This window comes from Pseudophryne corroboree, chromosome 8 (assembly GCF_028390025.1).
Source record: "Pseudophryne corroboree isolate aPseCor3 chromosome 8, aPseCor3.hap2, whole genome shotgun sequence".
NCBI lineage: Eukaryota > Metazoa > Chordata > Amphibia > Anura > Myobatrachidae > Pseudophryne > Pseudophryne corroboree.
In genome coordinates, this window is record NC_086451.1 from 329,169,410 (window position 1) to 329,192,129 (window position 22,720).

Here is a 22,720-nt window from a genome sequence, read left to right on the forward strand (position 1 = left end):
AGTGTCAAGCCACTATTAAGGACAAAACCAAGATTCTGCTCATGTTCAGTGTTTTGTAGTTCTGAACCCCAAAGTGTAAGTCCTGTTGGCTGGCTATGCTGCAGTCTTGTCCTGTGACCTATAATAAAGACCTCTGTTTTATCAGGGATCAGTCACAGCCAACTGCCACTCATCTACTCCTGGAGCTCAGCTCAATAAAAACTATACATGTCCCCTTAGTAATATTAAATAATATACAGTGTGTTTATAATTAAAATTCACCTATTCCAAGCAGTCTACAGCAAAAACTACTTATCAGTATCAATGTTGCCAAATTTCCGGTACATCTTAATGAGGTCATTGGAAGGAATTCCCAGCAAAAAATAATTAGTTAAAAGAAATCAACACCAGGGGGCGTTTTTCCACTTGTATGGTATCAGATTGCAAATTTCCTTTAGCATGTCATCCCTCTTATCACTACTTACATTAAACAACATCCTCACAACGTTTTTCGTTCTCATTTGAGAACATGTGTTACGGGTGAAATTGTTTTACCAAAATGCAAATTCAGTACCAGAAGCTTTGTGGAGATTTAGGTCACTGAAAAATCTTCAAAAGAGTCCAATTTTTTACAGTTAGTTTCCTTCCCTTGGCCTCATTAAGATGCACTGAAAATTTGGCGACATCCCAATAAGTCATTTTTGCTGTAGACTGCTGGGAATAGGTGAACTTTAGTTATAGATACTCTGTATGTGCCACTTATGTATTACAATAAGTATATCTGCCCTTTTCTGAATCGGAATAAAATCATGCTGAAACGTGACGAGCTGCATAAATTGGTGCAAGATACAGTTTCCCTTTGGAGTCGTGGTTGTTAACATTAAACATGAAGTTAACAGCATGGATGGTGTAATGGTTAGGGGTTCAATTCCCACCATGGCCCTAACTGTGTGGAGTTTGTATATTCTCCTCATGCTTGCGTCGCTTTTCTCCGGGTGCTTCTGTTTCTTCCCACAATCCAAAAATACACTGGTAGGTTAATTGGCTCCCAACAAAATTAACCCTAGTGTGTAAGTGTGTGTACATGTAGTAGTGAATATAGATTGCAAGCTCCACTGGGACAGGTACTGATGTGAATGGCCAAATGCAGTATTCTTTGTAAAGCACTGTGAAGTATGTGTGCATTATATGGTAATAATAAATGGTAAAATAAATGTTAATAAATATTCATATGAAAACAGACTGTCACTTCAGGCCTGACAGAACCAAACATCTAGACTGTACTCATACAAAAACTCCTGTAAGGGTTCATTACCATCTGCAGATGTGTGCTCTTTCCATATGTTCAGCTGTGTCTGTTTACCTGCTTTTTTGTGTGTGTGTGTGTGTGTGTGTGTGTGTGTGTGTGTGTGTGTGTGTGTGTGTGTACGCACATGCTCATTCTGATATTGGAAGTTTACTTTTAAAACACTCTCCATGATATTCTGTTGGATTGTGGATAAAGATGGAGATGGAAATGGACATTGTCAAAGCAGTAAACCAGTACTTATATGAGCCAAATCACCATGGGGATGTGGAAAAGAATTGCAAAGGTCAAGCCTAGGGTCATAGTCATCATTTATGTAGTTATAAAATACTGCCCAGCTAAACTACAGACAGAAAATATTAAAGTGAAATTAAACAAAAAGTCACATCAGGAAAAAAAATAATGTCACCATTTACAAGTTGTCATTTAGATGGTTGTCATTTAAATTGCAAGTAGACATGCCGTTTGGAATAATCACTTTGCTTGTGGCAAAAGTCATTTATTGCTATATGTAAATTAATCCTCTGACATACAATTAACAAAAAATGAAGATGGATGTTCATCCAGTACAATAAAAATCTGCATATAAAGTGCACAAAATTGAATTTTTTTCCTCTTTTTTTCCTCATTGCTGCTGCTTGGCCACTCATTTTCAATTAAACATTGCTTTTACACTGTTATATGTTAACTATAATGTTCATAATTTCTAGCAAGCCTCTGGGACACTATACATTCAGTCACTGGAAAAAAAATTATAGTCATTAGTAGAAAACAAGGCTTGTCAGCAAACAAACAGCACATTGCAGAATCCAAATGGCTTGTTTGTCACCATTCCAGTGCATTAAACTACTTTGAAAAAAGTAAATTCAATAACTCACATTGCGAATTTGGAAAAATAATACCAGTCAAATGGGTCATGGGACATCCACTCAAAAATTAATTAAGCAAAGTTGTCTTTAACTATCACTATTGTGATGATCTGAACATTTTTATATGTATATGTTACTACAATTTTCTTGCAAGAAAAAATCTGATTTTGCTGAGCTAATGACTCCATTCAGATGTAGGCTGTGAACTGTAACATGCTGTATGGGTTGCACATAATTGAGGAGAGGGTCTCCTGTGTTTATTCACTGCGTGCTGCTGATGGGAAGTCTGTAGTCTTTGGGGTTTTGGCTAGATGGTGAGGAAAGAGGAAAGTAATATAGCATTATAGGTTAAAATAAGATGTCAACAATACAAAAAAAACTAAGAATAAAACTCACAATATAGGGTCATATTCAATTACCCGAGGGAAAGCTCCAGGTTTAATGCCTGGAGCTATTCAGTTCATTGGAAATTTCCTTGTGCGGTAACCCATAGATTCCATGTAATCTATGGGTTTCCTTACTCATTAAGGCCAAGATTTATCAAGCCTTGAAGGGTGATAAATTGCACTGTGATGAAGTACCAACCAATCAGCTCCTGTCATTTTTCAAACACAGCCTGTAACATGGCAGTTAGGAGCTGATTGGCTGGTTCTTAATCACCGTGCAATTTATCACTCTCCAAGACTTGATAAATCTTGGCCTTATTGTGCAAGGAAACCCATAGATCACTGTGCAATTTATCACTCTCCAAGGCTTGATAAATCTGGGACTAAATTCCAGAGGGTTTTAAAACAGCTTTTTACCTCACAGGTCCTGAGACAGCAAGGAAAAACCCACATCAAATACACCCCTTGGGTCTTAACACGAGGATAGAAACACAGAATTTGACGGCAGATAAGAACCACTTGGCCCATCTAGTCTGCCCGTTTTTTTAATCCTTTAGGTAATCTCAAACCCTATTGAACCTTAGGATGCAGCGCAAAATGAATAGGGTAAGGTAGATAATTAGCCGTAGGGTACACCCTGCAGCTAATTGAATCTTCCCCAAATCCAAATGGACCACAAATCATTTCAATGTATACACATCCAAGACTATAGCCCACATCCTGTGTACATCATCACTAGGAGTCTTGCCAGAGGCGTCACCGGGTGTGGTGACACCTGGTGCGCACTCCTGATCTCCTGCTGCGATTGCGGCAAAAAAGGGCGTGGTCTTACACGTAGGGGGCGTGGCTTCATGGGGATCCCGGAATCGTCACTCTGGGGGCGTGCCCAGCATCTCCGGAGATGCTGGGCTTCCCCCAGAAACAGTCTTCGTGCGCTCTCGGCTCCTCTTCTATTACAGGAGCCCGGTGCTGTAGGAGACTTTCTCACTGCAGCACCTGGCTCCTGTCACTGCGGAGGAGCTGACATTTGGTGTCACCCCCCTCCAAGTGTCACACCCGGGTGCGGGCCGCACCCCCCTAGTGACGCTGCTGAGTCTTGCATTTTACCCCAATATCTGCTGAAATTAAAATCTTAGAGCTAGAAAATTATTTTTCCTCAATTCAGTTTGGGTCAAACTGCAGGAAAGTGGGCACTACAGTATATGTTGTTGCAGCATCATTGAAACATTGGCAATGGCACCCTAAAATGCCCTAATTTCACCCCTAAGTTTTGTATTGTAGTTTGCAGCCCCATAGTGAACATGATTTAGGGGCTCCCAAAATCAGGCATCGCCAGCATCACCCCTAATAAAATCAATCTCTTTACATAGTTTCCATTTCCAAAAATAAAAACTGTAAAGAAAGGAAGGTGAATCTTAAGTATGGGTTCTTATTCCAAAAAGGATCAGTCTTTTTAACAATCTGTCTAATTTTATATGGAGATCTATTGAGTTTAGTAATAAAGATGTGTTGTTAGTTTGATCCTTTTCCTTAGGTGACATAGGATTCACATTTTAAAGATAATATCTATAAAACCTATTGCTTCATATGCTTTGTTAATAGTATTCCCACAATCCAGAAAAATATTAACCATCTCCTTACCTAGAATTTCAGATGTAGATGTTTATGGTATAGGATCCCTGTACCATTCCTCCCAACATGACCCATTCTAAGGTGAACAATGAGTTCTGTTTACTTCCCTCTTAATTTATGATTGCCTTCACCTGTGTTGAAACACCTTTCTTCTTTCTAATCATTTAAGTAGTTAACACAGGTGACGGCAATCAGAAATTAAGATGGAAGTAGTGTTCATCTAGCACCCTGCACCTTTCAAAATCCATGCAGTTCCTCTTAACTGCCTGGGGTGTCTCTCTGCTGTGGTGCTTCTTAGCACACTCTGATCTGTTAGTGCTGTGATACAGACCTGTGTGTGCAGAGAAGCACCAGAGCAGAGAGCGACACCCCAGGCTGGAAAGAGGAACTGCACAGGATTTGAAAGTTGCAGGGTGCTATAAAGAAAACTAGGAAGTCCAGGAACAGAGCATTTTGTCCCTCCTTGAATGGATCATGTTGAAAGGTATGCTGTACTGACAGGGTCAAATCAAAGAAATAATGTTGGTTTTATAAAATATGTGATTGGTGCACATGGACTTACCTGGAGAAGGAAGTTGTGAAGGGTCCCATCAGAAATATGGTGCACCATACCTAGCTGCAGTTTGTTGTGAAGCAGAGTAAACAGCTAGTTGTTGTTGGGTCATTGAGCCCGCTTGCTTACAGGGTGTAGCACACATTGCCAGGTAGCTCTAGGACAGAGTATAGTGAGAGGACTGTATTGTGTCTTTTGTATGTGGATGTAACTTATTTTTCTGGTGTGGCCCTTATAGTCATGTGAGAAAGTCCATGGGGGAAGTCTTCCTTGCTATGGATACACTGTGGGGTCTATTTACTAAGCCTTGGATTGAGATAAAGTGCATGGAGATAAAGTCCCAACCAACCAGCTCTCCTGTCATTTTTCAAACGCAGCCTGTGACATGCCAGGTAGTTGCTGATTGGCTGATACTTTATCTCCGTGCACTATATCTTCATCCAAGGCTTAGTAAATAGACCCCTAGTCCCCAACCATTGGCCAGAACAATTGAAGCAAGTGTGTTAGGTTGTGGCTGGGACATACCTCCCAACATGACCCTCTCCAGGAGGGACACAATGCTCTGCTCCTGGACTTCCCTCTTAATTTAAGGTTGCCATCACCTGTGCTGAAACACCTTTCTTATCCATTAACCTGTTCAACACAGGTGCTGGCAATCATAAATTAAGAGAAAAATCCAGAAGCAGAGCATTGTGTCCCTCCTGGAGAGGGTCATGTTGGGAGGTATGCTGGGATGCCTCATCCCCACTATTTGTTCTATCCACTCCCAAATACAGAATCTCCAGGTTTTTATCCCCATTCTGCTTTTTATTTCAGTTGCCCAGCCCTGGTGGTGGTGTGGATCATTGCGGCTGGGTGGTACTACTTTGCATGTGACCGCTGCGGGAACTACTAAACCACATCACCGCTGCATTCACTAGAATTCATAAAGATTTTTGTCAATTATCAGACTTTTTAATACAATTTCACTGACTATATTAAGATAGCTTATGTACAGGATTCATAGTCTTTCATTAGTACCTGGGATCCTTACATCTAATTGCTCCTAGCAGTAACAGGAGAGATTTTTGGAGAGACGCTGGATACTAGTTGTCATGCAGATTTGCTTCTGATACTTCTCGCTTGCTTTATTTAATTGGAGCAGAGCGTTAAAAAGAAATCTGCAGGATGCCCTGCACTTGCCATTCAGCTGGCTCCCAGCCTTGACACGTTGGATCATTTAACAATAGGACAGCACCAAGATCCCCGCTAGTATCTGCATAGTATTTATTTCTAGTTCACAGTCTTGTAGATGTGATAAATGTTTCATCACATACCATGCCATCTTGCTTTGGATCTGGTAAATGCATACTGTGTAATGGATGTTTGTTCTGTATTGGACATTATAAGGAGAATATAACATCAGTGTTAGGAACTAATTCCCTATGATTAGGTTAATTGCCTGTTGAATTTTACTTTTTCTTGAACATAATGATACGTGGTATTTATGACTGAGAGCCCAGTCTTAATTTCTAGTGCTTGGCTTGAGTTTGTTTGATTTTAGCTGTATGCCGTTTTAAAGATGTGCATAATTCTGTTAATACATTTACACCAGTTGGATAACTAGAACTTTATCTCTCCCAAGCCAAAAAAGTTTCCACTGTCACCCCCAAACTATTTAAAAAAGTAAAAAATGTGCACGCCCCATTGGAGTTGGCTCCAAAAAAGGGCGTGATATAATTGGAAGGGGTGTGACTTCATTGAAAGGAGCGTGGCATTGCAGACTATCTTATACCCTAGTTTTGCAGCCTGCACAACCAGACATTGGCCACCACAAGAAAAAAAAATCATAAATCATGCCCCTTACATTTTCTCTAACGTCCTAAGTGGATGCTGGGACTCCGTAAGGACCATGGGGAATAGCGGCTCCGCAGGAGACAGGGCACAAAATAAAAGCTTGAGATATCAGGTGGTGTGCACTGGCTCCTCCCCCTATGACCCTCCTCCAAGCCAGTTAGATTTTTGTGCCCGGCCGAGAAGGGTGCAAACTAGGTAGCTCTCCAGAGCTGCTTAGAATAAAAGTTTAGTTAGGTTTTTTTATTTTCAGTGAGTCCTGCTGGCAACAGGCTCACTGCATCGTGGGACTAAGGGGAGAAGAAGCGAACTCACCTGAGTGCAGAGTGGATTGGGCTTCTTAGGCTACTGGACGTTAGCTCCAGAGGGACGATCACAGGTTCAGCCTGGATGGGTCACCGGAGCCGCGCCGCCGTCCCCCTTACAGAGCCAGAAGAGACGAAGGTCCGGTGAAAGCGGCGGCAGAAGACATCCTGTCTTCAAGACTAAGGTAGCGCACAGCACCGCAGCTGTGCGCCATTGCTCTCAGCACACTTCACACTCCGGTCACTGAGGGTGCAGGGCGCTGGGGGGGAGCGCCCTGAGACGCAATATAACACACATATACCTTAGCTGGCAAAAGGAATACATCACATATAGCTCCAGGGCTATATGGATGTATTTTTTCCCCTGCCATTTTACACAAAAAAGCGGGAGTTAAGGACGTCGTGAAGGGGCGGGGCCTATCTCCTCAGCACACTGGCGCCATTATTCCCTCACAGCTCCGCTGGAAGGACGGCTCCCTGATTCTCCCCTGCAGTACTGCATCTGATTCAGGGTAAAAAAGAGAAGGGGGGGCATTTTGGCAGCAAATAACTAGATTAACAGCAGCTATAAGGGATTAACACTTATATAAGGTTATCCCTGTATATATATATAGCGCTGGGTGTGTGCTGGCAGACTCTCCCTCTGTCTCTCCAAAGGGCTAAGTGGGGTCCTGTCCTCTATCAGAGCATTCCCGGTGTGTGTGCTGTGTGTCGGTACGCGTGTGTCGACATGTATGAGGAGGAAAATGAGGTGGAGGCGGAGCAGTTGCCTGTGTTAGTGATGTCACCCCCTAGGGAGTCGACACCTGACTGGATGATTGTGTTTAAGCAATTAAGTGATAATGTCAGCAATTTACAAAAAACTGTTGACGACATGAGAAAGCCGGCAAATCAATTAGTGCCTGTTCAGGCGTCTCAGACACCCTCAGGGGCCCTAAAACGGCCGCTACCTCAGTGGGTCGACACGGATCCAGATACTGAATCTAGTGTCGACGGTGACGAGACAAACGTAATGTCCAGTAGGGCCACACGTTACATGATCACGGTAATGAAAGAGGCATTGAACCTTTCTGACACTACAAATACCTCAAAGGCGGGTATTATGTGGGGTGTGAAAAAACTGCCAATAGTTTTTCCTGAGTCTGAGGAAATAAATGAGGTGTGTGATAAAGCGTGGGTTTCCCCCGATAAAAAACAGCTAATTTCTAATAAGTTATTAGCACTATACCCTTTCCCGCCAGAGGTTAGGGCACGGTGGGAAACACCCCCTAGGGTAGATAAGGCGCTCACACGTTTATCTAAACAAGTAGCGTTACCGTCCCCTGATACGGCCACCCTCAAAGAACCAGCTGATAGGAGGCTGGAAAATATCCTGAAAAGTATATACACACATACTGGTGTTATACTGCGACCAGCAATCGCATCAGCCTGGATGTGCAGTGCTGGAGTCGCATGGGCGGATTCCCTGACTGAGAATATTGATACCCTGGATAGGGACAATATTCTGTTAACTATAGAACATTTAAAGGATGCATTGCTATATATGCGTGATGCGCAGAGGGATATTTGTACCCTGGCATCAAGAGTAAGCGCAATGTCCATCTCTGCCAGAAGAGCATTATGGACCAGACAGTGGTCAGGGGACGCAGATTCCAAACGGCACATGGAAGTATTGCCGTATAAGGGGGAGGAGTTATTTGGGGCTGGTCTAACAGACCTGGTGGCCACGGCAACGGCTGGAAAATCCACCTTTTTACCCCAGGTTACTTCACATCAACAGAAAAAGACACAGTCTTTTCAAACTCAGTCCTTTCGTTCCCATAAGTACAAGCGAGCAAAAGGTCACTCTTTTCTGCCCAAGGGCAGAGGAAGAGGAAAAAGGCAGCACCATGCAGCCGCTTCCCAGGAGCAGAAGCCCTCCCCTGCTTCTGCCAAGTCTTCAGCATGACGCTGGGGCTTTACAAGCAGACTCAGACACGGTGGGGGCCCGTCTCAAGTATTTCAACGCGCAGTGGGCTCACTCGCAAGTGGATCCCTGGATTCTACAGGTAGTATCACAGGGGTACAAACTGGAATTCGAGGCGTTTCCTCCTCATCGGTTCCTGAAGTCTGCTTTACCAAAGTCTCCCTCCGACAGGGAGGCAGTTCTGGAAGCCATTCACAAGCTGTACTCCCAGCAGGTGATAATCAAGGTACCCCTCTTACAACAGGGGAAGGGGTATTATTCCACACTATTTGTGGTACCGAAGCCGGACGGCTCGGTGAGACCAATATTAAATCTAAAATCTTTGAACACTTACATAAAAAGGTTCAAATTCAAGATGGAGTCACTCAGAGCGGTGATAGCGAACCTGGAAGAGGGGGACTATATGGTGTCGCTGGACATCAAGGATGCTTATCTCCACGTCCCAATATATCCTTCTCACCAAGGGTACCTCAGGTTTGTAGTACAAAACTGTCATTATCAGTTTCAGACGCTGCCGTTTGGATTGTCCACGGCGCCTCGGGTCTTTACCAAGGTAATGGCCGAAATGATGATTCTTCTACGAAGAAAAGGCATCTTAATTATCCCTTACTTGGACGATCTCCTGATAAGGGCAAGAACCAAGGAACAGTTAGAAGTCGGAGTGGCACTATCTCAGGTAGTGCTAAGTCAGCACGGATGGATTCTAAATATTCCAAAATCGCAGCTGATTCCAACGACACGTCTACTGTTCTTAGGAATGATTCTGGACACAGTCCAGAAGAAGGTGTTTCTCCCGGAGGAGAAGGCCAGGGAGTTATCCGAGCTAGTCAGGAACCTCCTAAAACCAGGACAGGTCTCAGTGCATCAGTGCACAAGGGTCCTGGGAAAAATGGTGGCTTCTTACGAAGCGATTCCATTCGGAAGATTCCATGCAAGAACTTTTCAGTGGGATCTACTGGGAAAATGGTCCGGATCGCATCTTCAGATGCATCAACGGATAACCCTGTCGCCAAGGACAAGGGTGTCTCTCCTGTGGTGGCTTCAGAGGGCTCATCTACTAGAGGGCCGCAGATTTGGCATTCAGGATTGGATCCTGGTAACCACGGATGCCAGCCTGAGAGGCTGGGGAGCAGTCACACAGGGAAGGAATTTCCAGGGCTTGTGGTCAAGCATGGAAACATCTCTTCATATAAACATTCTAGAACTAAGGGCCATTTACAATGCCTTAATTCAAGCAAAACCTCTGCTTCAGGGTCAGGCGGTGTTGATCCAGTCGGACAACATCACGTCAGTCGCCCACATAAACAGACAGGGCGGCACGAGAAGCAGGAGGGCAATGGCAGAAACTGCAAGGATTCTTCGCTGGGCGGAAAATCATGTGATAGCACTGTCAGCAGTGTTCATTCCGGGAGTGGACAACTGGGAAGCAGACTTCCTCAGCAGACACGACCTTCACCCGGGAGAGTGGGGACTTCACCCAGAAGTCTTCCACCAAATTGTAAACCGTTGGGAAAAACCAAAGGTGGACATGATGGCGTCACGTCTAAACAAAAAACTGGACAGATATTGCGCCAGGTCAAGGGACCCTCAGGCAATAGCAGTGGACGCTCTGGTAACGCCGTGGGTGTACCAGTCAGTGTATGTATTCCCTCCTCTGCCCCTCATACCGAAAGTATTGAGAATCATAAGAAGGAGAGGAGTAAGAACTATACTCGTGGTTCCGGATTGGCCAAGAAGGTCTTGGTACCCGGAACTTCAAGAGATGCTCACGGACGAACCGTGGCCTCTACCTCTAAGACAGGACCTGCTACTGCAGGGGCCTTGTCTGTTCCAAGACTTACCGCGGCTGCGTTTGACGGCATGGCGGTTGAACGCCGGATCCTGAAGGACAAGGGCATTCCAGAAGAAGTCATCCCTACTCTGGTAAAAGCCAGAAAGGAAGTAACCGCAAAACATTATCACCGCATTTGGCGTAAATATGTTGCGTGGTGTGAGGCCAAGAAGGCCCCTACACAGGAATTTCAACTGGGTCGTTTCTTGCATTTCCTGCAAACAGGACTGTCTATGGGCCTAAAATTAGGGTCCATTAAGGTTCAAATTTCGGCCCTGTCGATATTCTTCCAGAAAGAACTGGCTTCAGTACCTGAAGTTCAGACATTTGTGAAAGGGGTGCTGCACATACAGCCTCCTTTTGTGCCTCCAGTGGCACCTTGGGATCTCAATGTTGTGTTGAGATTTCTAAAATCACACTGGTTTGAACCATTGTCTACGGTAGATTTAAAATATCTCACGTGGAAGGTGTCGATGCTGTTGGCCTTGGCTTCAGCTAGGCGTGTGTCAGAATTGGCGGCTTTATCATGTAAAAGACCTTACCTAAATTTTCATTCTGACAGGGCGGAATTGAGGACTCGTCCTCAATTTCTACCTAAGGTGGTTTCTGCATTTCACATGAACCAACCTATTGTGGTACCTGCGCCTACTAGGGACTTAGAGGACTCTAAGTTGCTGGACGTTGTCAGGGCCTTGAAAATATATGTTTCCAGGACGGCTGGAGTCAGGAAAACTGACTCGCTGTTTATCCTGTATGCACCCAACAAGCTGGGTGCTCCTGCTTCAAAGCAGACGATTGCTCGTTGGATTTGTAGTACAATTCAGCTTGCACATTCCGTGGCAGGATTGCCACAGCCAAAATCAGTAAAAGCCCATTCCACAAGGAAAGTGGGCTCATCTTGGGCGGCTGCCCGAGGGGTCTCGGCTTTACAACTTTGCCGAGCAGCTACTTGGTCAGGGGCAAACACGTTTGCTAAATTCTACAAATTTGATACCCTGGCTGAGGAGGACCTGGAGTTCTCTCATTCGGTGCTGCAGAGTCATCCGCACTCTCCCGCCCGTTTGGGAGCTTTGGTATAATCCCCATGGTCCTTACGGAGTCCCAGCATCCACTTAGGACGTTAGAGAAAATAAGATTTTACTTACCGATAAATATATTTCTCGTAGTCCGTAGTGGATGCTGGGCGCCCATCCCTAGTGCGGATTGTCTGCAATACTTGTATATAGTTATTGTTACAAAAAATTCGGGTTATTATTGTTGAGCCATCCTTTCAGAGGCTCCTTTAAATTTATCATACTGTTAACTGGGTTCAGATCATGAGTTGTACGGTGTGATTGGTGTGGCTGGTATGAGTCTTACCCGGGATTCAATATCCTTCCTTATTATGTACGCTCGTCCGGGCACAGTATCCTAACTGGCTTGGAGGAGGGTCATAGGGGGAGGAGCCAGTGCACACCACCTGATATCTCAAGCTTTTATTTTGTGCCCTGTCTCCTGCGGAGCCGCTATTCCCCATGGTCCTTACGGAATCCCAGCATCCACTACGGACTACGAGAAATAGATTTATCGGTAAGTAAAATCTTATTATTTGTCATTGTTATTTTTCCTCCTTATAGTAATGCCCATTACACATTATGCCACACACTGCAATGCCCATTACACATTGTACCACACACTGTAATGCCCCTTACACATTATGCCACATACCATAATGCCTGTGACACATTATGCCACACACCACAATGCCCCTGACACATTATACCACAGACTGCAATGACCGTGATACATTATGCTACACACCACAATGCCCCTGATACATTATGCCCCACAGTAAGGCGTCTAATTACTTTTAAATTACCTGCTTGTTGCCAGGGGTTTCATGCTCTGGGTTCCATGCTGATTGCCAGGAGTGAATGGTCTGGGTGCCACGCTCATTGCCAGGGGTTAATGGTCTGGGTGTCATGCTCGTTGCCAAGGGTGTATTGCTCATTGCCAGGGTTTTCATGCTGTGGGTGTCATACTTGTTACTAGGGGTGAATGTTCATTGCCAGGGGTGAATGCTTGTTGCAAGGGGTGTAATGCTCTGGGTGTCATGCTTGTTGCCAGGGGTGTCATGTTCGTTGCCAGGGGTGCAATGCTCGATACCCAAGGTGAATGCTCATTGCCAGGAGTGTAATGCTCATTGCCAGGGGTTTCATGCTCTGGGGATGTCATGCTCATGGCCAGGTCAAGTATGACCTCTAGCATCTGTTTCCTCCAAGCCCCCGCAGTGGCTGCGGAGGCTGTAGTTACACCAGTGATTTACATACATTGCAGAGATTGACAGTTCAAAGTATATTGTATTTTAATTAATTTTTGTTTATTGACTGATATTTTATTTGGACTTTCAACTGTATTACTTTCTTTAATTCTCTTTGTTTAGATTTGTTAGGATGAGTACAGTCTCCCATTACAGATGTTCAGGTAATATTAATAATATTATAAGTGCCTCTGGGCCTGATTCAGAGATTATGTAATCCCAATGGTTTACATACACCTCCAATGTTTGTGAGACTTCCCATGCACAGGATCCATTCTTCCATTGTGCAGTACGAGTCACAATAGATTGCACACAGAGCCCACTGAGCCGCAGCTGGATTGATGGGGTCTGTGTGTTCTTATACAGACCTCCTGGCAGGGTCGGCTCCTGGTCTACTAGCAGACTATGCAAGAATTTTTGAATCGCCCCCCCCCCCCCCAAAAAAAAAAAAAAAAAACTAAGATAAAATAAAATATTTGTCTCCTGTAAAGTGGGCATGGCCTCACAACAAGGGGCATGGCCTCAAAAGGAATGCCATTTTCATATGATGTGAAGAGGGTGATGTCTTGAAGAGACAGAGGGAGAAAGGGGAGAGAGGGCGATGGGGAGATAGTGATGCAGGGGAAAAGCATAGGGTGAGGCAGTGGGTTTCCCCTTACACGTTATGCCCACTCAGTAGTTGAGCCTCTTAATCATTATGCCCACACAGTAATACTCCTTATACATGTTATGCCACACAGTAGTGCCCCTTAAACATTATGCCCACACAGTAGGAGTGCCCCTTACACATAACAACCACACAGTAGCAGTGCCCATTACATTTTACGCCCACACAATACTACTCCCTAGACATGTTACACCACACAGTAGTGCCCATTAAACATTATGTCCACACACACACACACACACACACACACACACACACACACACACACACACACACACTAGTAGTACCACTTACACATTACACATATACAGAATTAGAATGTAAGTTCTCATGAGTAGGGCCCTCTTCCCTCATGTGCTTATCCTTTTCTTACTTTAATAATCCTCAACTGCCTAAATCACGCAGTTTTTTGGCCACCTGGAACTTATCTCGGTCATTTACTGGTGTAGTTATGCTTAGTTACCCTGTACTTGTCCTATATTGTCTTCAACTGTAAGTCACTGTTTTCCTGTTTTGATTATGTGCATATGTACTCTGTAATTGGGCACTGCGGAACACTTGTGGCGCCATATAAATAAAGGATAATAATAATAATAATAATACAGTAGTAGTGCCCCTTACACATTATGTCCACACAGTAAAAGAGGGAAAGTCATCACAGTGAAAGTCACTGTATGCAGTGCATGAGTGCACTGACATAAAATCAATCACATCTACATGTAGTATAATTCAGAGACTGATTCTGAGATCAGGGCTGCCAGCCACTCACTAGTCACCACCACCCCGCAGGTCCCATTCTAACTCCCACACACTGGTCCAGGTCCACACTGAAGCCCACAGTATGGCCACCACCAGCAGCGCAGCAGTATGTGACCATCCACAGCGCTGCCGCTGTCCTATTGGGTCCTGGCCACTGAGGCTGGATGAGCCTACTGGATGTGGGCTGGTGGCGGTTTGGTGGTAGAACAGGCAGCTAGACAGATGGGGCACACACTTTAGCCAGCGCCAGGCAAAGGGAGGAGGCAATATGATGGTAAAAAATTGTTGCACCCATTAAAGTTGGCATCCTGTTCGGCTGCTCAGGTCGAACATACCTGGCGCCGATCCTGCTACCTGGCCTTGGCTACGGAGCTGCAAGGGCCAATATAAGTAACCTCAGGGTTCCACAGATGGTCGATGGTCTTTCAGATGATCCAATGTCTTAGAAAACAGCACTCAGATCTGCAATGCTGGCAGGAGGTGTCTTTTACTCTCAGTTGCCTCCTGCAGCATATTTTTAGATTTTTAGAACTGTTTCTAGGCATGCTGGCTCCCAGTGTGAACAGAAAAAAAAAATGTGGGCCTACCCCATAGACATTATAAAAAGAAACTTTTTTGTGCCCCCCCCAACCCCCCCCCCACCCCAGTGAGGGTGTGTGGCCTCATTAAAGTGAGGGTGGCCTCACTAAAATGGGTGTGGCCTTGCAAGAATAGACTACCTTACAGGAAAGAAAAAAAAATCCACCATATTATGCCCCACACAGTAATGCCCCTTGCACCATATTATACAACACACAGTAATGCCCCGCACCATAATATGCCCCACACAGTAATGCCCCCTGCACCATATTAAGCATCACACAGTAATGATCCCTGCACCATAATATGCCCTACACAATAATGGCACCAGCACCATAATAATCCATACACTGTGTAACTGTGGGGCATAATAAGTTGTCCTGGGCAGTTCTGTGTGAGGCATAATAAAGTGTCAGGAGCATTTCTGTGCACGATACATAGTATTACCCCTAACACTTATGTCTCACACAGTACTGCCCAGCATAATTTACTATGCCCCAAAGTTATGCCCTGGCCTGCCCCATTATTGGTACCCGGTCGCGGTCACTGCAGCATCTCCCCAGCATCTCCCCGGCATCTCCCAGCACTTCCGGGTATTGGCGTCATCTTCGCCGACAGATGCTAGATGTCCAGTAGGACCTCTAGCATCTATCTCCTCAATGGCGGCGGCCATTTTGGGGGGGACATTCCATTAGCATTCTGCGCGGTCAACTAGACCGTATAGGATACTACTGCAACACTGACCGTGGCGCCCCGGGCGATTGCATGTTTTGCACAGCCCTAAAAACAGCCCTGTGTCCAAAGATGCTGCAGCAAAGTGAATTGTATTCATATCTAAAGTACAGTAGGCCCTGAAGTAGAGGTTTTCATTTATTTCCTGTTTGCAGATAGCAAGAGAACGTGAGTGAATACAGACAGCTAGCTGCTTGAATTCCAGAGGAAGAATGGAATAGATCCTGGAGTTTTAATTGTAGACCATGGTGGTCATTCTGAGTTGTTCGCTCGCTAGCTGCTTTTAGCAGCTTTGCAAACGCTAGGCCACTGCCCTCTGGGAGTGTATATTAGCTTAGCAGAATTGCAAACGAAAGATTAGCAGAACTGCTGCTAAATAATTCCTTGCAGTTTCTGAGTAGCTCCAGACCTACTCCTACACTGCGATCACCTCAGTCCGTTTAGTTCCTGGTTTGACGTCACAAACACGCCCTGCGTTCGGCCAGCCACTCCCCCGTTTCTCCAGCCACTCCTGCGTTTTTACCTGTCATGCCTGCGTTTTTTAGCACACTCCCTGAAAATGGCCAGTTTCCGCCCAGAAACACCCACTTCCTGTCAATCACACTACGAGCATTCAAGCGATGAAAAAACGTTGCTTGAGCTTGTGCAAATCTACTAAGTTTTGTGTGAAAGTATTTAGCGCATGCGCGCTGCGTACCATGCGCATGTGCATTTTCCACCTAATCGCTGCGTTGCGAAAAATGGCAACGAGCCAACAACTCGGAATGACCACCCATAAACACTGAAAATATTTGCCGGTGATATTGGTGCGATTTTTATAAATATAAGCTCAACCTGTACGAATAAATCGGCTGGTTCTATTTCCTTAACTGAGACTTTCTTGAAATAATTTTAGCACACAATTTGATAGTTTCCATGGGTAACCTTTGTAATCAAAAGATGTATTTCATTAAAATGTCATACAGAATGAAGTGAAAGGCAAATCTTTCATAGAGACAAAATATGACAGTTTGAAAAACTGACCTACTATGGCTCTATGGCCCTCATTCCGAGTTGTTCGCTCGCAAGTGAATTTTAGCAGATTTGCTCATGCTAAGCCGCCGCCTACTGGGAGTGAATCTTAGCTTCTTAAAATTGCGAACGATGTATTCGCAATATTGCGATTACACACCTCGTAGCAGTTTCAGAGTAGCTCCAGACTTACTCGGCATCTGCGATCAGTTCAGTGCTTGGCGTTCCTGGTTTGACGTCACAAACACACCCAGCGTTCGCCCAGACACTCCCCCGTTTCTCCGGCCACTCCTGCGTTTTTTCCGGAAACGGTAGCGTTTTTTCCCACACGCCCATAAAACGGCCTGTTTCCGCCCAGTAACACCCATTTCCTGTCAATCACATTACGATCACCAGAACGATGAAAAAGCCGTGAGTAAAAATCCTAACTGCATAGCAAATTTACTTGGCGCAGTCGCAGTGCGGACATTGCGCATGCGCATTAAGCGGAAAATCGCTGCGATGCGAAGATTTTTACAGAGCGAACAACTCGGAATGAGGGCCTATGTGTATGATTCTGCCATGACATATTTTCTAGATTGTAAGCTTGCGAGCAGGGCCTTCCTACCTCTGTCTGTCTGTTTTACCCAGTTTTGTTCTATTAATGGTGTTCTAATTGTAAAGCGCGATGGAATATGCTGCGCTATATAAGAAACTGTTAATAAATATATATATATATATATTTTTTTAACTAATAAAATCATGGGTCCATTTTAACTGATAGCCAAACATATTCTCATAACTCTACCCAGCTTTGCGGTATCCCTTCTGGATAAATCCACTATATTGCACTAGAGATGAGCGGGTTCGGTTCCTCGGAATCCGAACCCGCCCGAACTTCAGCTTTTTTTACACGGATCCGAGCGACTCGGATCTTCCCGCCTTGCTCGGTTAACCAGAGCGCGCCCGAACGTCATCATGACGCTGTCGGATTCTCGCGAGGCTCGGATTCTATCGCGAGACTCGGATTCTATATAAGGAGCCGCGCGTCGCCGCCATTTTCACACGTGCATTGAGATTGATAGGGAGAGGACGTGGCTGGCGTCCTCTCCATTTAGATTAGAAGAGAGAGAGTGAGATTGAGACAGAGACACTTGATTTACTGGAGCTTAGGAGTACTAGAGAGTGCAGAGTTTACTAGTGACTGACCACTGACCAGTGACCACCAGTGCAGTTTTATTTAATATAATCCGTTCTCTGCCTGAAAAAAACGATACACAGTGACTCAGTCACATACCATATCTGTGTGCTCAGCCCAGTGTGCTGCATCATCTATGTATAATATCTGACTGTGCTCACACAGCTTAATTGTGGGGGAGACTGGGGAGCAGTTATAGGTTATAGCAGGAGCCAGGAGTACATATTATTAAAATTAAACAGTGCACACTTTTGCTGCAGGAGTGCCACTGCCAGTGTGACTGACCAGTGACCTGACCACACTGACCACCAGTATAGTATACTATATTGTGATTGCCTGAAAAAGTTAAACACTCGTCGTGTGACTTGTGTGGTGTTTTTTTTTTTATTCTATAAAAAACTCATTCTGCTGACAGACAGTGTCCAGCAGGTCCGTCATTATATAATATATACCTGTCCGGCTGCAGTAGTGATATATATATATTTTTTATATCATTATTTATCATCCAGTCGCAGCAGACACAGTACGGTAGTTCACGGCTGTAGCTACCTCTGTGTCGGCACTCGGCAGTCCATCCATAATTGTATACCACCTACCCGTGGTTTTTTTTTCTTTCTTCTTTATACATACTACATCTCATTATCATCCAGTCTATATTAGCAGCAGACACAGTACAGTACGGTAGTCCACGGCTGTAGCTACCTCTGTGTCGGCACTCGGCAGTCCGTCCATAATTGTATACCACCTACCCGAGGTTTTTTTTTCTTTCTTCTTTATACATACATACTACATCTCATTATCAACCAGTCTATATTAGCAGCAGACACAGTACAGTACGGTAGTCCACGGCTGTAGCTACCTCTGTGTCGGCACTCGGCAGTCCGTCCATAATTGTATACCACCTACCCGTGGTTTTTTTTTCTTTCTTCTTTATACATACATACTACATCTCATTATCAACCAGTCTATATTAGCAGCAGACACAGTACAGTACGGTAGTCCACGGCTGTAGCTACCTCTGTGTCGGCACTCGGCAGTCCATCCATAATTGTATACCACCTACCCGTGGTTTTTTTTTTCTTTCTTCTTTATACATACTACATCTCATTATCATCCAGTCTATATTAGCAGCAGACACAGTACAGTACAGTACGGTAGTCCACGGCTGTAGCTACCTCTGTGTCGGCACTCGGCAGTCCGTCCATAATTGTATACCACCTACCCGTGGTTTTTTTTTCTTTCTTCTTTATACATACTACATCTCATTATCATCCAGTCTATATTAGCAGCAGACACAGTACAGTACAGTACGGTAGTCCACGGCTGTAGCTACCTCTGTGTCGGCACTCGGCAGTCCATCCATAATTGTATACCACCTACCCGTGGTTTTTTTTTCTTTCTTCTTTATACATACTACATGAGTTTTTCACATTTGTTTTTCATTTTTGTAACTTTTTCATGCTTTACGATCCACGTGAACTAATTGGGGTTCCCGATCACTCTACGGAGAAAACGACACTAAATAAAAAAAAACTCATGTCAACCTTTCGTCCTGTCGACCTTGTACATGTCGACCTCGAGATATTGTCGACCTCGAAACCATGTTGACCTACTTATTGTCGACCGATAGTGGTCGACCTAGACACTGTCGACCTAAGTGTGGTCGACTGTGTGATCCAGACCCTCACAGCACAGGGGGACTACACCATGGTGTAACAAAACTCATTGATGGATAAGCTGAAAGTCTCGCCTTTGCAGTTCCTGTATGCTTTTCTACAGTAGGTGTTTGTAGGTGTTTGTGTGGCGGGTAATTGTGCCACAAATTAATGTCATTTATTATTATTATTATTATTATTATTATTACTATGAATGTAATTATCATGTCTGTGTGTCTCATTTGATTCTTTACAATGTTGAAACAATAAAGGTGTTTGTTTGCTTTGGTGCTGACTATCACTGTAATTCCATTCAGAATAGGATAATACACTTAGAATTCTCTAGCTTTCTATGTAAGGAATGATGGCTCAATGAATAGAGTGTATGGGAGATATCCAATTAGCCCCGGTAATTTACCGGGGCTAATTGTCCTGCCGGGGGCTATCTAATTAGCCCCGATAAGCCGGCGCGTGCCGCGGCTTTTCAGAGATTTTGTTTCACCTGCCTCCGGCAGGCGAAGCAGAGTCCCCGGAAACAGCCCCGTTTTCGTCCGAAAATGGGGCTGTTTCACACGAGAACACACAGGTTTCACTGAACTTGTGTGTTTTCGGGAGAAAGGTTGTTTTTTTTTACAGGCGATCCATCTGGAAAGCCTGTAAAAAAAAAAATCGGTGAAACATTGGAAAAAATGGCCGTTTTTCAGATCCGATGTTTTAACAGGGATAATTGAATATCCTCCCTATGACTGCAATGCCACATGCATTTTTAAACATAATAAAGGACAGTGGGGGGAAGGAGACAGGGGAGGCTTCAAAAAGGGGGTTAACTGCAAGTGAAATTAATTAAAACAGAAAAGTGCTGCCGACGACGCCCCCTACCCTGCAGCGCTATGGGGCTAATTCAGACCTGATTGCTGCTGTTTTCGCACAGCGGGCAATCTGGTCTGAACTGCGTATGCACCACAATGTGCAGGTGCGATAGATTGCAGCAACGGGGATCGTCGGGCAGCGACGGGATGGTGCGCAAAATCCGAACACACTGGCGATCACAAGGAGATTGACAGGAAGAGGGCGTTTGTGGGTGGCAACTGACCATTTCTAGGGAGTGTCCGGAAAAACGCAGGAGGGATCAGGCGTTTGGAGGGAGGGTGTCTGACATCAGCTCCGGCCTGGATCATCGCACTGAAAGAGTAAGTCCCGAGCTGTGCAGACACTGCACAAAATTAGTTTGTGCAGCTCTCCAACACATCCGAACGCACACTTGCACAGCGAAGGCAGTGGCTACCTGATTGCAGGGATGATAAAAATGCACCATAGCGATCAGGTTTGAATTAGAGATGAGCGGGTTCGGTTCTCCGAGAACTGAACCCCCCCGAACTCCACGTGGTTTACACGGTTCCGAGGCAGCCTCGGTTCTTCCCGCCTTACTCGGAAAACTCGAACGAGGGAAAACGTCATCATCCCTCTGTCGGATTCTCGCGAGATTCGGATTCCATATAAAGAGCTGCGCGTCACCGCCATTTTCACTCGTGCATTGTCGAGAGAGCGAGAAGACGTGGCTATGTTCTCTGAATGGAAAGCTCAGTATCAGTACTCAGTATCTGTGCTGCATTGTGGTGACCAGTATACTACAGTACAATAGTCCAGTGCTGCATCTCGCTACTCGGTGTCCGTTCTAATATCCTCATCAGTGCTCAGGATCAGTGCTCATTGTCTTGTGCTGCGTTGTTGTGACCAGTATACTACAGTACAATAGTCCAGTGCTGCATCTCGTTGCCCAGTGTCAGTTCTTGTATCCTCATCAGTGCTCAGTATCACTACTCATTGTCTTGTGCTACATTGTGGTGACCAGTATACTACAGTACAATAGTCCAGTTCTGTTCTCTCTGCCCAGTGTCAGTTCTAGTATCCTCATCAGTGCTAAGTATCACTACTCATTGTCTTGTGCTGCATTGTGGTGACCAGTATACTACAGTACAATAGATCCAGTGCTGTTCTTGCTGCACAGTGTCAGTTCTAGTATCCTCATCAGTGCTCAGTATCACTACTCATTGTCTTGTGCTGCATTGTGGTGACCAGTATACTACAGTACAATAGTCCAGTGCTGCATCTCGTTGTCCAGTGTCAGTTCTAGTATCCTCATCAGTGCTCAGTATCATTACTCATTGGGCCTAATTCTGAGTTGATCGCAGCAGCAAATTTTTTAGCAGTTGGGCAAAACCATGTGCACTGCAGGGGGGGGCAGATATAATATGTGCAGAGAGAGTTAGATTTGGGTGTGGTGTGTTCAATCTGCAATCTAATTTGCAGTGTAAAAAGAAAGCAGCCAGTATTTACCCTGCACAGAAACAAAATAACCCACCCAAATCTAACTCTCTCTGCACATGTTATGTCTGGCCCCCCTGCAGTGCACATGGGCCCTCATTCCGAGTTGTTCGCTCGGTAATTTTCTTCGCATCGCAGCGTTTTCCGCTAATTGCGCATGCGCAATGTTCGCACTGCGACTGCGCCAAGTAAATTTGCTATGCAGTTAGGTATTTTACTCACGGCATTACGAGGTTTTTTTCTTCGTTCTGGTGATCGTAATGTGATTGACAGGAAGTGGGTGTTTCTGGGCGGAAACTGGCCGTTTTAAGGGTGTGTGTGAAAAAACGCTGCCGTTTCTGGGAAAAACGCGGGAGTGTCTGAAGAAACGGGGGAGTGTCTGGGCGAACGCTGGGAGTGTTTGTGACGTCAAACCAGGAACGAAACTGACTGAACTGATCGCAGTTGCCGAGTAAGTCTGGAGCTACTCAGAAACTGTGAAGAAGTGTCTATTCGCAATTCTGCTAATCTTTCGTTTGCAATTTTACTATGCTAAGATTCACTCCCAGTAGGCGGCGGCTTAGCGTGTGCAAAGCTGCTAAAAGCAGCTTGCAAGCGAACAACTCGGAATGACCACCATGGTTTTGCCCAATTGCTAACAAAGTTCCATCTGCGATCAACTCAGAATTACCCCCATTGTCTTGTGCTGCATTGTGGTGACCAGTATACTACAGTACAATAGTCCAGTGCTGTTCTCGCTGCCCAGTGTTAGTTCTAGCATCCTCATCAGTGCTCAGTATCACTACTCATTGTCTTGTGCTGCATTGTGGTGACCAGTATACTACAGTATAATAGTCCAGTGCTGCATCTCGTTGCC

General features: G+C 44.9%; 1 long non-coding RNA gene across 1 annotated transcript in view; it reads left to right on the forward strand.

Moving 5' to 3' along the window:
- Window positions 1-4,475: 4,475 nt before the first annotated feature.
- LOC134947761 (uncharacterized) overlaps window positions 4,476-22,720 on the forward strand; it is a 101,101-nt gene continuing 82,856 nt past the window's right edge. The window contains exon 1 of the long non-coding RNA XR_010182753.1: window positions 4,476-4,656. This is a non-coding gene — a long non-coding RNA (uncharacterized LOC134947761). The remainder of the gene's footprint in view (window positions 4,657-22,720) is intronic.